A 14,598-nucleotide genomic window follows, 5' to 3' on the forward strand; every position below is an offset into this window, starting at 1 on the left:
ATCCCGGATGATTTCATCTCAAGATCTTTAACTTAATTACTTCTGCAAACACCCTTTTATGAAATAAGGGAACATTCACAGATTCTAGACATGAAGAAATGGAAAAATCTTTTTGGGAACCACCATTCAACCCATCCTACGTGCCAAACGAGGGAACTGTGAGGACCTATATTTTTGTTGTTCTTTTATATTTTATTTTTTAGTGGTACGCGGGCCTCTCACTGTTGTGGCCTCTCCCGTTGCGGAGCACAGGCTCCGGACGCACAGGCTCAGCGGCCATGGCTCACGGGCCCAGCCGCTCTGTGGCATGTGGGATCTTCCCGGACCGGGGCATGAACCCGTGTCCCCTGCATCGGCAGGCAGACTCTCAACCACTGTGCCACCAGGGAAGCCCTTTGTTGTTTTTTAAAAAAAATGTTTCTTGGTCTCTGTGTCACACGTATTGCCTGGGCTTGAATTTTTGTGGGTGGCATTTAGTTGCAAAGGGAGCCAAACTTCAGGGTGTCTTTTAACCAAAGCTATGCTCCTAGGTGACCTGTAGGTGACTCTCCTCTCTCTGGAGCCTCCCAATCTAATACTCTGCAGCTCCACCTCTTCCTGTGCCCTTCATCCCATGGTGGGCACATTAGGCTCAATAACTATTAAGAATGCAAGGGATGGGACTTCCCTGGTGGTCCAGTGGTAAAGAATCCACCTTCCAATGCAGGGGACGCAAGTTCGATCCCTGGTCGGGGAACTAAGATCCCACACGCCATAACTAAGCCCATGCACCACAACTACTGAGCTTATGAGCCTCAACGAGAGAGCCCACGTGTCGCAAACTACAGAGCCCATGTGCCCTGGAGCCTGTGTGCCACAACTAGAGAGAGGCCCGAGCACCACAACAGAGGCCGCATGCATAACAAGAAGATCCCGCATGCCTCAACGAAGATCCCATGTGTCACAACTAAGACCCGACGCAGCCAAAAAAAGAGGAAAAGAAATAAATATTTTAAAAAAAGAATGCAAGGGACTTCAGAAACCATCTAATTCACATGGGGTCAAGTGTTTAGCACAACTGTAACCGGCTCTACCCTAGACTCATGGCAGATAATCACTTATCGTGACACCAGGCCAGCTGGAGCCTCAGACTTCTCAGGCCAGTCCTCAGAGCAGCCACTGCCACAGGTCAGAGTTAGCACATGAAGGGAAATTTCTTTGTGATCTCTGACCCAAAACTAGCTTCCTTTTCTGGATAAGGAAACTGAGACCCAAAGAGGAGGTGAGAATTGATAAAAGTGGTGCTCTACCCAAGGGGTATTTCAACACTTCATTTCCCATCTTAAAAAAAAATCAGATTAACAACCCCTAGATTCTTAAATTATGATTTTTTTCCATCTTCACAACACCTAAGTGTTGACTTGACTTCCTTTTTATTTTTTTAACAGCTCCCTACCCCATGCAGACACATGGAATCTGTCACTCTACCAACACAGGCATTCTTCTCTGCACCTTTCAGGCCCCATCTGCTAACCCATATAAAAAACAAAATTTATATTAAATAGTATTTTAGAAAAATTATCATGGCCTAAACTGAACATCATTTGTCAGGAAACAAAGCATATGTTGACAATTTTGTTTTGGATTCTTGGCTTGGGGCCATTTGAGTCCTAGGGAGGAGAAAGAGAGCCCCTCTTGGGGGATCCCCATTGTTCCCTGCAGTATTGTCCCTGACACCTCCTTTTCGCATGAGCAGTTCCCACTGTGAGGCTGAGTGGCTGAGATGCTGACCTCCTTAGAAATTCAAACTGGCCCTGTTTAGACCTATTGTTAGAAAAGAACAGCCCTAAAACATCACATTCAACTCAGCTTCTCCAAATAGTTCTTTGGGCTGCTACAGTTTGGGGGGAAATGGGCAGCATCAGCTTGGGAAGGGTTAAGAGAACAGGAGTGAACACATCGTGTTTGGAAAAAAAAAGAAGCAATAAGGTTAGAATCAACGTTTAGGTTGGTTGATTTGCTTCTAAGGGACTAGTCCATTTGACACATGGGATGAAGGGACACTGAAGGGGGCTTGGGGTAGAAGAGACTGCAGTTTTCAATGACTGAAGGGCCATGTACAATAATATTCCATATTAGCTGCACAGCAACCCTCTGGGATAGCTGCTGTTGCTTCCACTTGGTTTCCTGGAGCAGGAAACCAAGGGTGGGAAAGTTTGTTATTTGCTCAACATCAGGTAGCAGATGGAAAGTGAAGTAATGGATTTTCAGTGTTTTCTTCTAATTAAGTAAGGTATACCAAGAAGAATCTGTAATAATTCCTCCGGCTGTTTTCTTTCTTGAATATGCATTTCCCTAGAAAAAGAATCTAGGAGTAAATGAGATAGGCACAATCATTAAAAGGAGGAGTCGAGGAAGGCGTCATCGCAGCCGGAGAGCTGAGATGGAGTACAAGGTACAAGAGGACAAATTACGTGATGATGTGTATTTCCTTTGTACAGCCCAGACTGGAGCTTATTGAATTCCTGAAGTCCTTCTCGAGCTCTTCTGCTAATCTGAATTTTGCAGACCTCAACAGCATTGTTTGTTACATTTTGATTATATTTTGAGTGACTATTAGGGCCACCATACTAGGTGCTTGGCAATAGCTAAGATTAGATATCTCATTTAACCCTCACAATAACTTGGGGTGGATGGAGTAGGTACTGTCATTTCCATTCTACAGATTAGGATACCAATGCAGAAGGTTACATAGTTTGCCCTAAATCCCAATCCTAGGGCAGAGTGGGATTTACCTCCAAGGTTATGACTTTCCAGTGTGTTCTAGGTAACATTCTCTGGTTTGAAACTCTGCTGAAGGCAAGGAGAGTGGCTTGGTTTTCATCTGTTAGTTTCCCTTTAATTGGGGAAGAATGTACCATCAATGAGTCCCTTTCTTTGTTCCCTGCTGCTTTTGTCCCTTTAATATCTACAGTCCTGACTCATTCCAGTTTGGTTTGTATTTCAACCAACTGAAACCTCATCCCTGATACTCTTAGCTGAGACAGAGCATCAAATATTAATCCTCCAGGGAAAGTGTTTTAAAAAGGAGGCTCTGGAAGGGCAAAAGGCCTTTAAGACTCAGACGCTCTACTAACAGAAACTGAAGCAGGCTGACGGGGAAGATGCTTTTGAGAGGAGAGATCTGGGAAAGATGCTTTTCAGAGGAGAGATCTCAGAGCTTCAGAACAGGTAGAGAAAAAGGTGTGGCTCACGGACATGCAGCATCGACACCACTTGGGAGCTTGTCAGAAATGCAGCATGTGGGGTCTGCGCTTTCACAAGATCTCCAGGTGATGTGGGAGTACATGCATTACAGTTTGAGAAGTACTGGTCTAATCCACACTCTGACCTCTTTGTCTGAACTCAGGCAATGGACTGAGTTCAGAGCTGGAACCGAAAGATGAACTTGAACCACCTTTTCCAGGTGATCAGGCTGAGAGGGAACTTCAGGCATGAGCAGCAGAAAATCAGATGGGGGCCTACGAGAGCTGCCAGTTTGTTGGGAAACACAGTCAACCGCTTCAAAACCAAATAAATGGGCCAACCTCATCGTGTTGTGGCTGAGTTAGCAAAAATCTACCCGTCAAATCCAGTCCAAAGTGTTTTAGCTTTAGATAAGCAATATCTAGCTAGCTCATCTAGCATTCAGGGCAAATGTAAAATAGCCTAAAATTTGTATTAGCAGTTGGCGAGATGACCAGATCCCTTTTCCTCTGGGAACCAGTGCATTCATTTCTCTCACAGCTCAGTTCATGAATTAACTATTTCCCCTGGAACTGAAACCAGAAGAGTTTCTCTGAGCAGAAAGCAATTTCGTTCCCCTCTGATATCTTTCTAAATGTGGGTTAGCTTGAAGCTCGGTGCTACCCTGCTCTTCAGAAATGCCCTAGGCTGACCTGTTCCCCTCTCTCCACAATGTCATCTCACAGATAAATCAGAGCCTAAGAATCAGCAGAAAAAGCAGCCCCAGAACTTGGCATTTTCTCAGTTTACCACACTGAGTTTTTGGCAAGTCTTTTAAACTTTAAGTGTTTGAAATTTTCCCTCATATGATATCATTTACCTCACCATCTTCTCCAGTGGTGAAGGTTAATGAGATGATGCAGTGGCTTTGATCTCGTGGGGAGAAAAAGAAGCCTATAAATTTATCACACACATGACTAGGTATAGACGAGATTTTTAAAAGGGAGGATAGATCATTAACACAATTACAAAGCCACATTAACATGCCACCAAGCTGGTCCTATTTACAGGTGTGGCCGTCAGTTATTCCGATGAATGAGGGTTCTGGCTCTAACACAGCTGATGCTTTCATTCTCCTGGGGCCCACCTTGTCACGTGTCCCCATTGCCTTCCGAGTTACTTCCCAAAACTTCCATTTTTGTGTTTTGACCTTTGCTCACCTTTTCAAGCTCAATTTTTATCACTGCCTATCCCTCCTTTTGCTGTAAAGCCATTTTCTATTCTCATCTAACACACCAGGAATGCTCTCTCTCTTCAGGGCACTTTCTTATGACATTTACTGTTCTTTTTGCTCAGAATACTCTTCTCCCATCTTCCCAGCATCATCACCTGGCCAGTCCTCATGGCCCCTTAGGTCTCTGTTGCCTCCTCCGGGAAGCCTCTCAGGGTCTTCCAAGCCTGGGCAGAGAGGGTCTCACGTGGCCCCATTGCATCATGTGCTTAAATCTTGCTAGTAATTCCCTGCTTATACATCTTTCTCTTTCCCTACATCAGTGGTTCTCAGCCTTGGTGACACACTTAGAATCACCTGGGGACATTTGAAAACTCCAGATATCCAGATCACACCCCAGACTAATGAAATTTCAGTCTCTGGGGATGGGATTCAGGTATCAGCTCTCCTGGTGATTCCAAGGTACAAGTCAGTTTGAGAACCACTGTACTAGGCTGTAAACTACGGAGAGTGGGGAGAGTAACAACAATTACCGTAATGCTTGATACATAACTGGCACTCAATAGAACTTGTTGAATGTAAGAGTGAATGAGGTGTCGGGGCCTCAGCTTTGCAGATCCTGAACTTTGCTTCCTAGGTCACCACTGGAGGATCAGGTTGTTAGGTACCTGAGGCCCTGAGATTCATCTTCGACAGAAACCAATTAATTTTATTTTCAGGAAATGCAACCAAGTTAACCAGATGCTTTTATCACCCTTCCTCCCCTGCTCTTGGTCATTAGCTCATTCTTTTCCCAGTAAGAAGGCCTCCTTAGAAAGCCAGATTAAGATTAGATAAGAAAAGGGAAGGAAGCTGAAGGTCTTTCAGGATGTTTTTATTTGGCTGTGATGCTGATAAACATCAACTTTCTACTATAAAGATCCCATGGATAGTCTAGGTATTTGATATAATTTATCTGAAAGCGCTTTGAAAACTATAAAACATCTCCGTTGTTATTATTATTGCATTTCATTTATTCCCATAACAAATATTCAGAGGGTCTTTATGATTGCACTAGATAATAGGAATATAAAATGGAAAAAGGGCCATTGCTGGTCCTGTGGAGAGAGCGTGCTAAAGTATCCTCAAGAGAGGGTCGTTGACACCCAGATAAATCCAGGAACTCAGAGAAAGAAGTGCTATCCAGCTGCGGCTTCCCCCGGAGGGTGAGTACTGTAGGAGGAGAAGCCATTCTACTTACGTGCATTTCCTCAAGGCCTCACACAATTCCTGGAACATAGTAATTATATCAATTATCAAGATAAATAATGGGCCATTTGGTAATTAGGATTCTTTGAGTTCCAGGTATTAGAAAACCAAATAGATTCATCTAAGCATAAAAAGATACATTGGAGGTGGGCTTCCCTGGTGGCGCAGTGGTTGAGAATCTGGCTGCTAATGCAGGGGACACAGGTTCGAGCCCTGGTCTGGGAGGATCCCACATGCCACGGAGCAACTAGGCCTGTGAGCCACAACTACTGAGCCTGCGCGTCTGGAGCCTGTGCTCCGCCACAAGAGAGGCCATGATAGTGAGAGGCCTCCGCACCGCGATGAAGAGTGGCCCCCGCTTGCCACAACTAGAGAAAGCCCTCGCACAGAAATGAAGACCCAACACAGCAAAAATAAATAAATTAATAAACTCCTACCCCCAACATCTTCTTAGAAAAAAAAAAGATACATTGGCGGGATCAGGGTAGTTCAGAAAGTCAAAACCAATATCAGAAAAAAAACCACAACCTAAAAACAGAGCCTCAGGAAGGCTGTACCCACGACTTTTCTAAGGACTTTTGTCACTGGAACCTCGGGCCCCCTCGGTGTCCCTCACCTCTGCTTCTCTTGTGTGTGTCAGGTTCCTTTTCTCCTCCTGCAGGTGGGCTTGGGACAGGCAGTAGGCCCAGGAGCAGCTGATGGCTGTGGACTCACATATTCCCAATCTTACCTCCAGAGTGGAAAGGGCTGTCTCTGGCGAGCTCAAGTTACACAGTTCCATGGGAAGGGCTCTGATTGCCCAGGATGAAGATGTTGCCAACCCCAGACTAGTCCCTGAGGCAGAGTATGTGTGTCCACCTGTAAGAGGACCAGGGTGTGTGGTCCTCAAGGAAGGCAGATGTTCTTCTCAGAACAGTACCACTCGCTGGCATGTGGTTGTTACAGGAGGCCCCTGAGTCCATCAGATAGTGTTTCCCAATTATGAGAAACAGGATTAACAGGCTGAGGCTATTAGTTGCAGATTTTTAGGAAAGGAACAAGGAGTTCTACTTGCCACTCTATAGGCAATTACAATTACAATGAAGGCGAATATAACTTTTGCAAACCCTAGACTAAAATTCCATCTGTTTAGAAATCATGCTTACTTGCTTTTATGTTTCTACCAAAATTAGGATGACATTTACCCCATATTGTCCCAAATCTGGTAAGATAAGTTATGATCATACCTTTGGGCCTGGATGCAATAGCAAGAGGGTAGAGATGGCTGCCCTGCCCTGGAAAGGGTCATGCTGCTTGCTCACAGCGTTTTGGTTGCTTCGAGGGCCATCACCCACTGCGTGGGGCTCCCTGCAGGTCTGCAGCTGAAGAAGCCTTCCTTTATCCAGGAGTGCAGGAGCTATTTAAATATCACCTGGTACTTCATTTAATAGGTGATTGGAGAGTGAGACCTTGAGCAAGTTTCTATTTCTTATTGTCCTGAAATTTCCATTTTAATGCAAGCAAACGACTCCAACATGCTCTTGTTCAGAACAAAGAGGCATTTGGGTGGTCTTAGACCAGTAATGTTTCCATGGTTCTTTCTGATGGTTCAAAGTTCCAGAAGCAAGGCAGAGAGTGCACTCCACTCAAAGGTGGAGGATTGGAATAAGCCTCTGGGAAGAAACGTCAACTCCCAGTGGGAGTTGGGATATTGGAGGAAGAAATGACAGGGAAAGGATGATGTTCCTCAAGGTTCCCATGTGACCTTTGGAAATTGGGACTGGCAGAAATGATACGAAGGCAGAGGTCACTGAATCCTGCTCATATGGAGCCAAACAGATTAGATGGAGTGGGGACAATGCACAGAAAGCAGATTTTCCAGGATCAGGGTGGATTCAGAACAGGTCCAGGGCCCTGGCATAGGAAGTACAAAGTAAGGCCCCCAAAAGGATTTGAGATCCGGGTCAAAAAGTCTGAACAGAATTGAAGAGACTGAATAGAGCTGTTGTGGGAGGGCTGAGTCAAGAATACCAATGATGGTTGGGCAGATCACTGGGCTGGGAAAAGGGGGTGGGGGTAGTCTTCTTTACATTGTCTCAATTGTCCTGTCACTGGCTAGTGACCCAGGAAGATACGATGACAGTAGCATTCCTAGAGCTCATTTTAAAGAGGACTGCCTTTCTGCAGCAGGCCAAATAGACAAAGTTCCCATACAAATTGCTACTGAGTGTTTGCCACATTTTAAATAGGGTTCTTAAAAAAAAAAAAAAATAGGGTTCTTTGGTGAAGCCACGGTTCAGGGTAGCAACAACTTTTCTAATTGCTATTTAAACAAACACTGCATCTATGCTTTTGCCCTCTGCTAACGTGATTGCTCTCGGGGGCAAATGATTTTTTGCTTAACCAAATGAATTAATAGATCTGTGGCTCTATTGAGTGTAGCTCTCCCTCCTACCACTCAGATAGACACAGGGTTTGAAGGCAGGGGACAGAATATAGAGAGAATGAGTGGCTTTGCATGAGAAATTGAGTTGAATTCAGAGTTTGTGTGGACAGAGAGAGGGAGGGGGTGGAGGAGGAAAGGGAATCAGCTGAGTGCGTGATGGGAGGCTGGGCCTTGAGGAGAAAAGAAAAGCAGCAAAAAACCTTAGGTTGGCCCTCCTGGTAGTAGGACTGGCCAGGGGACTTCTAGAAACAGCAATGGCCACCTTTCAGTTGTCTTACTTTATTGAAAATATGACTTCAAGAATAGGATGTTAAAGTGCATTACTCATTTTAAAACCATAAAGGAAAATGGTGTTTATAAGTTTGATTGAAAAATATTCCATTTTTTGGGTGGAAGACCTAAATAGACATTTCTCCAAAGAAGACATACAGTTGGCCAACAAACACATGAAAAGACGTTCAACATCACTAATTATTAGAGAAATGCAAATCAAAACTACAATGAGGTATCACCTCACACTGGTCAGAATGGCCATCATCAAAAAATCTACAAACAATAAATGCTGGAGAGGGTGTGGAGAAAAGGGAACCCTCTTGCACTGTTGGTGGGAATGTAAATTGGTACAGCCACTATGGAGAACAGTATGGAGGTTCCTTACAAAACTTAAAATAGAGCTACCATATCACCCAGCAATCCCACTCCTTGGCATATATCCAGAGAAAACCTTAATTTGAAAGGATGCATGCACCCTGATGTTCACTGCAGCACTATTTACAATAGCCAAGACACAGAAGCAACCTAAATGTCCATCGACAGAGGAATGGATAAAGAAGATATGGTACATATATAAATGGAATATTACTCAGGCATTAAAAAAGGAACGAAATAGTGCCATTTGCAGAGACGTGGATGGACCTAGAGATTGTCATACAGAGGGAAGTAAGTCAGAAAGAGAAAAACAAATATTGTATAATATCGCTTATATGTGGAATCTAGAAAAATGACAGAGATTAACTTATTTGCAAGGCAGAAACAGAGTCACAGATGTAGAGAACAAACTTATGGTTCCAAGGGGGGAAGGAGGTGGAATGAATTGGGAGATTGGGACTGACATATATACACTACTGTGTATAAAATAGATAACCAATGAGAACTTGCTGTATAGCACAGGGAACTCTACTCAATGCTCTGTGTGACCTAAATGGGAAGGAAATCCAAGAAATAGTGGATATATGTATATATATGACTGATTCACTTTGCTGTACAGCAAGAAACTAACAAAACATTGTAAAGCAACTACACTCCAATAAAAATTAATTTTAAAAAGAAAAAGATTCCATTTTCATGTATTCTTTTGATGCTCTGTAACGTAAGCCCTGCCCCCAACCATTGCCCCAGGATCTTTGGTCAAAATGATAGCACACACTTGCCCTGTGTAGGGAGTTTTGTGGGAATCAAGGAAGAAGGGGTCATATTCCATGTTTGGTCTGTGTCAGGTGTAGAGAAGGGAGCATCAGCAAACCTGAGGAGAAAATGACGAGAGGATCTGGCAGGTGCAGAAAGTCACAGCAAGCAACGCCTGGGAGAAATGTGGAAGCGCGGCAACTACCCACTCACTGGGCAAGGGCCTTCATGAACTTTTTTCTTGCTTTTTATTATTTTTAAAAGATATTTCAACCTTTTATATTAATTGAAAAGTTTCAACATCCTGAAATGTTGAAAGAATAGCACTCTGACTTCCTTAAGCCCACTACATGGAGTCAAGGATTATTAACATTTAGCCACAATTGCTGTATTTCTCTTTCTCTATGTATGTTTTAAATTTTTATTATTCACCTTATTTTTGGAGGAGCCATTGGCATATAAGTTGCAGGGCATCATGACAGCTGAACTCTGTAGACTGAAGCATATATTTCCTAAATATAAGCCACTGTCACTTAAATATTAAAAGGCAGGGTCAGCCCTAAAAGCTGAGGAACTTGGAAATCACGGGTGGTTGGCATCTTAGTTACAAAGTAAGGGACAGAGAAAAGGCCCCCACTGCACCTCTCAGGGAGCCTGGCCCCAGCGTAGGTGAAGCAACGTGGGGAGACAACCCTCCCACACCTTCCCCATGCCCGCTCCCAGCAGGTTTACTTTGTAATGTGAAAATGGCTTCCCAGAGAGATTCATCCTTGTCTCAGCATCACCCTCTCTCTCTCTTCCTTTTCTTCTCCCCATGTCTATTTTCTCATGTTCTCTTTTCTTGAGTCTGTTTCTTACTCTGTTACTCTGGAACGTCTCCTTGTCACTGCCATCCCAGGCTGGGTCCAACTTGGGCATCCCGAATCTTAGAGGGCCGATGTGTTTTGGGGGAGGGAAGAGTGAGGGAAGTGTAGCAGGGGAGCAGAGGGAGTGGTGCTTGGGAGGAAGAAAAAGGTCTTGGATGCCATTGAGCCCAGCACAGCCCCTGGCACTCACTTGGGTGAAGGCTGTCTTGGACACACCCTTTCTCTCCCCGTGTCTCTCTCTTCTCTTTCTTTCTGGCTGTCTCTGTCAGGTCCTTATATCTGCCTGTCTGTCCAGTCTACCTCCTCTCTTTACCATTTTTTTCCTTCCTCATGTTCAAATGATGCTGAACTTGGAGAAGGCTGTTGAAGCAGGGACAGGATATGACCCTCAGCAGCCTCTGCTCTTTTGTTCAGGATGTTTGTGTCCAGACAACATCTGAGAAGTGTTTTGATGCCTTTTAAAGGAAGGCAGCATATGGCTGTGAAGAATAATGTTGGAAATAATGAATAAGGAGAAAGGCATAAACTACTTTGTAATTTTACGTTTGTTTCCTTTTGGGTGTAAGTGCTCATGGAATAAATAGGTGTCATTTCAACAGGCGGGATGCTTTTTTTACCATGCTGCTCTTTGTCTCTCTGTGGCCTTCCCAGGAGGATGGAATCTCCTCTGTGCCAATTAAGGAATTAAGGAAGACAAAGGAGCTGCATTTCTAGAGTCCTGCAGAGCAGGTCTGCTAGCCATCAACCTGAGGGCTGTGCAGACAGCCCCCCGGGGGCTGCTGGAGCTGTACAAGGACAATGTATCAAGAAACTGGTAGTTCAAATGGCATCTAAGCAGGTGCATCTCCCAGCGCAAACACTGAGGACCCTGTAACGTGCCTTTCAAGCCCATAGCTCACCTCAGAACACCCAGGCCTCTGGTTATTGTTACACTGGACATGGCTGGCACCCAGGCATAGCTGCTGAGCTGAGACACATGAAAGAAAATCAATGGGATTTTTTCTATCCAGCATCATTTCATCTTTCAAATTGGGTCTAACATAAACACATAATCTGGTTGGCAGGCAAGTTCTTAATCAGGTACCAGAAGTAACAGGAGCCACTTACAAGACAGCCATGCTGGGTTTGCTCCCTCTGAATCTTGCGTTAATCATTGAAATGTGATTTTCCCATTTTCCAGGAGAAACCTCCAGAGGATATTAAGATTAGCTGCAAATAAAGTTAAAGACCCATCATCTTTAAATTCAACGTAACTGATAATTATTCGAAGCCAGTTCTGTGCCCTGCATTGTGCTGGGTCTGTAGAGAGATGCTCAGATGGCTGGAGATAACCTCAGACATGAGACAGGTGACAGAAATCCAGGGAGAGTGACAAGAATTGGGAAGGGAATTGGGAAGCCCTCCTACAGCAGGTGGGATGGTAGAAGCGGGGACACAAAGAACACAAAGGACTTTGGTGGGTGGGAAAGGGACGTCCAGAGAGAGACAGCCAACAACATGAAATGCTGCAGACTAGAGCTGTTCCTGGAAGTGGAAAGTAAGATCAGATCAACAGTCGAGCTGTTGGGTGGGAGGCTGTGAAAGCCTTTCTGGGAGTTTTGGTGTTTTCATTGTGTCATGGGAAACCATTAAAACTTCCTCTGCTTTTTGAAATCAGCATGAACTGAGTTTATGTGGAGGGCTGACTTTTGGAAATGGGGATTTTGTTGTATGCTTACACTTTAGCAGAAAATGTAGAGCTTTGAGGTCAGAGAGACTTGGGTTCAAATCTGAAACTGAACATTCAAAGAGAAATGAAATAACCCTGAGGACTGGGCTGTCCTTCCCTCCCTCCTCCCCTCCCTTCTCTGCTAACAGACTTAACTTTCTGAGTTGTGTTTTTCTGCAGCTTGGTCAGATAATACTTACCCCATGTGAAGTCATCAAGGTCTAACATGAACTCACTTAACCGGGAGCCCAGTCAATCATTCCCAGATACAGTGTTTACCTTGACCGTGTGTATTTGTCAAAAGGCCAAATTTTCATTCTTCTCATTCAGTTCCTTCCCTGGGTTTCAGTTATCCTGGATGGACTCAAGCACCTCTTGCTTTATCAATCTTTTCCTAATGATTCTAATTAATAGTACGCATTTGATGTGAGGGTTATGTGTGTGTGTGTGTGTGTGTGTGTGTGTGTGTGTGTGTGTGTACATGGGTGCAAAGGGAGTTTGTGAGCAATGGTGAAGCGAGACAGAGTTGTCCAGGCAACACTGTGCATGCCGCCGAGCACTACCACATTGCCTGGCCATTGCCACAGTGGATTTAACTCTGGTGCTTGTTCCAGGCCCTTCTTTGCTGCAGATACTCTTTAAACCAAACATTCTAAATAAAGCCTTGGTAGGTGGGCAGCCACCTGGATGAAATTTCTCATTTCAAACCTGAAAATAAGGGACTTCCCTGGTGGTGCAGTGGTTAAGAATCTGCCTGTCAATGCGGGGGACACAGGTTTGAGCCCTGCTCCGGGAAGATGCCACACGCTGCAGAGCAAGTAAGCCCGTGCGCCACAACTACTGAGCCCGTGCACCTAGAGCCCGTGCTCCCCAACAAGAGAAGCCACCGCATTGAGAAGCCCGTGCACTGCAACGAAGAGTAGCCCCCGCTCGCTGCAGCTAGAAAAAGCCCACACGCAGCAACAAAAGACCCAACACAGTCAAAAATAAATAAATTTATTTTTTTAAAAATTAAAAAATTTTAAAAATCTGAAAATAAGATGCATTGCAGTATCAACCGCAGAAGCAGAGGACTTTCTAACTGAATCTTAAAATTCTGGCCAGGTCAGGTCTATCAAATTTTTTGCCTCAAGCATTTGGCGGGGAAAATGTTTCAGTGTGAGCACAGGCAGGGCAGGCATTTCACAGATTTCCCAGGGACCACAGTGTAGAGGTTTGGAAGGTGTAGACTGTCTCACCCCAGAGAAGCTCCTGTGACCCTGCTCCTTGTCTTCAGGGCACTCACCTTGGCTTGTAATTATACACTCATCAGTGTGATTTCATCTTCCTCCGAGACCGTGAGCTCCGAGAGAAAAGAGACGCTATCTAGCAGAGTGCCTGGCACACAAAAGACTTTCCATCATGGGAAGGAAGAAAATGGATATTCGCTCACTATGTATATATTTATGAGTTCGTGCTAACTAATTGCTAAGTAGACAACAAATACATCATTATCAAATGTAGTTGGGGAAGAACATTAATGTTTGTATAATTTGGATTTTTAAATGTTATATCAAGCCCTAATTAGCTTTTCTCCTCCAAATTGATATTCTAAATAAAACTCCCTTTATTTGGATTTTGAGTTTGTTTGCCCTGGTGCTCCAGTAACAGTCTTGCATGCAATTAAGATACACACATACAGTAAAAGAACAGGGCTGTGGATTTTAATATTTTTCAAGACATTAAGCAGAGGCAGCTGCCCTTTTAAAAAACAAAATATTTAATTATTGGCAAACATCTGTCTTCTCAACTGTAGTGCAGTTAAAGGTTTTTTGTAGAAGGAAATGAAATATGAAGGTAAGCGTGAATTGACCAAGAATCACTCAGAAACCAAAGAAAACTAAATGTAGGGAACAAAGGGTATGATTCAGGCAAGAAAAATTTCTCGAATCCATTGCATCCATGCTGAACTAGAAATGGAATAATGACATGAATAAAGCTTCACTGATGAAACATGAGAGTTATTGAAACAGATGGAAAAGGCAGGGTATGAGATCAAATACAATTCACTTGTGCTGAAAAACAACTTTAGTGGCAATGTTTCATACCACAGTTAATATAAAATAAGTCATTATTGGAAAAGAAGAAAGATAGCTCACTTTATTACATCACATCAATAATGCATTTTCTAGAAGCTCATCATGGTCCTTTCCATAAAGGCCAAATAATACAGAGAAATAATCTTTTATGTCTGCTTCTGCCTTCCTGCCTAGAAGGGTGCATTTCATTATTCTGTTTTGGTTCAACCTATCAAAATTCTCAAGGGGTTTCAATGCAGATGAATCCAGGCACTCTATGTAGACATCTAAAATAATTCAAGACGAAAAGAAAAAAGTAAAATAACCTGTTCCTATTTCCACTCTCAACCTCATCATAGCAAAGTGCTTTTTGTATTAATTATCTCATTTCTTCACTTAGTTTTGACTTTATAGAAATGGCCACAGACTGTGAGTGCACTTTTATTCTGTAAATT

Source organism: Neophocaena asiaeorientalis, unplaced genomic scaffold (genome assembly GCF_003031525.2).
Source record: "Neophocaena asiaeorientalis asiaeorientalis breed wild unplaced genomic scaffold, Neophocaena_asiaeorientalis_V1.1 scaffold314, whole genome shotgun sequence".
NCBI classification, from domain to species: domain Eukaryota; kingdom Metazoa; phylum Chordata; class Mammalia; order Artiodactyla; family Phocoenidae; genus Neophocaena; species Neophocaena asiaeorientalis.